The 2,007-nt window shown below is 34.5% G+C and overlaps 1 long non-coding RNA gene across 1 annotated transcript; it reads right to left on the minus strand.

Annotated features, from left to right (window-relative positions):
• Positions 1-1,219: 1,219 nt before the first annotated feature.
• On the minus strand, positions 1,220-1,774 carry LOC127560327 (uncharacterized). The gene is made up of 2 exons (XR_007953312.1): positions 1,640-1,774; positions 1,220-1,349 (listed from the first exon to the last, which is right to left on the minus strand). It is a non-coding gene; the product is annotated as an uncharacterized LOC127560327 (long non-coding RNA).
• Between the last annotated feature and the right edge of the window lie 233 nt (positions 1,775-2,007).

The following is a 2,007-nucleotide window of genomic DNA, read 5'->3' on the forward strand; positions in this document are numbered from 1 at the left end:
AAATTTGTTTTTGAGGATGGCAGCTTTGTCATAGAGCTAGAAATCTGGTACTGACAGGTCCCCTTTTCCATTTTATTTTTATTATTTTTTTCTTGAAAATCTTGATCTTTTGGAATGACACTACATAAGTAAATTAGTTTAGAAAATATTATGTTTAATGTTTTATTTCTAAGTAGTTAATATTTTCAAATTACTTAAGTCCACCTTTATTTCTCTAATCAATGGTCTGTAGTTGAATTTGTGTGTGTGTGTGTGTGTGTCTACATATATATATATAGAGAGAGATATGTGTGTCTTGGAAGATAAACTCTAGAGCATTTTATATCTTCTATAGTGAGTTTAAATGGAATTTCTTTATCTTTTGTCAACTTTTACTGTTATTATATAGAAATTCCCAGAATTTCTATAAATTGATTTTGTATCTTGTAAATTTGCTGGTTTTAATCATTTCAATAAAACTTTAGCTGGACTTTTAGAGTTCTTTATATAAACCATCATATCACCTGCAAAAAGTGATTATTATGCTTCTTTTTTACCCTTATGGTTATTCCCCCATTTTTTCTTATCTTATTCCCAGCATTACTATAATGTCAAATAGAAGGGGTAAATGCTCATTTTGGTTTCACCCCTCATTTTATTAGAAAAAAAATTCTAGTTTATCTCCATTGAATATTATGGTAGCTCTTGGTTTTAAGTAGATCTTACTTATAATTTTAAAGATAGATTATTTATCCCTAATTTTTTAGTGTTTTTAGCAGACATATATTTCAAGTTTTTTTCTGTATCTCTTGACAAAATCATGTGTTGTTGTTGTTAATATCACTGTTCTTTTTTTCCCTGAGACAACTGGGGTGTCTGAAGCCAGATTTGAACTCAGGTCCTCCTGACTCCAGGGCTTCTAACTCCAGTGCCACCTAGTTGCCCCAGTGCTAATATCATTAAGTTTATAGTTTTCCTAATACTAAATGAACTCTATGTTACTGGCATATATCCAACTTGTCATATTGTATGATACTTGTGATATATTTGTTAATATAGCATTTAAAATGTTTACATCTGAGTTTGTTTTCTTTTTTTACTTTGACACACCCATTTTATGTATCAAGACCATATTTGTATCATGGAAGAAAATTGGTAATTTGCTAGCATTTTAAACAGTTTGTTTAAAATCAGAATTAATTTCTCTATAATTGTTAATAATAAATCATGTAGTCCTGGATTATTTTTAATATTTTTTAATTCACTTTTTGCAAGAGTTACAGAGTTGGAGCCAGGACTCTCTGCAGGCTTCTGGAAACAGGGAAAGGATAATGAAGCAGAAGCAGTGAAAACTTAGCTGATGGGATGTCCTATAAAACAAGAGAAGGGATAGCAGGGTGACAAATCAGAGATAGAGGTTCTTCCAATTATTATGACACTTTCCTCCCATTCCCAGGGACTCTACCCATATTTTTCCCCATGGGAAAGTGATCCTATCATTGAAGGCACTGTTACCCATCTACCACTAGTTTCCTCCTTTTTCCATTCCCTCTTCTTCCCGAGTTGTGGAGGGCATACACACACACTTGCACATAAAGTTCTTCACTATACTCTCCTCCCTCAATGTAGGAAAATTCGGAGATTTGGAGATACTTTGTACCTGGATTGCTGCAGCAGAACCACCTACTCCAAGAAATCTACCCCATCTTCATAGAATCTCTCATCCTCTGCTCTCTTCCCATACCTATGGAAAAATACATCTGGAGGCAGAGCTCCCCATACTCCCCAATAATTGAACAAGACCAAGCTCACATACAAAGTAGTATCTCAAAAACTCACATACAGTTTTCGGACACACCCTCTTCTCTCTAGCTGAGAACGACATTCAGAAGCCCTACCTAGGAGAGGCTAGGATTTGAATTGAATGTCTGGGAGAGAAAGGTGTGATTAGTGGTATGATTAGTCCCCAGGATCAGAGCTGGTGGAAATTTCTGGATTTCTCCCCCCACTATATATGGATACTTCTGG

This window comes from Antechinus flavipes, chromosome 4 (assembly GCF_016432865.1).
Source record: "Antechinus flavipes isolate AdamAnt ecotype Samford, QLD, Australia chromosome 4, AdamAnt_v2, whole genome shotgun sequence".
NCBI classification, from domain to species: domain Eukaryota; kingdom Metazoa; phylum Chordata; class Mammalia; order Dasyuromorphia; family Dasyuridae; genus Antechinus; species Antechinus flavipes.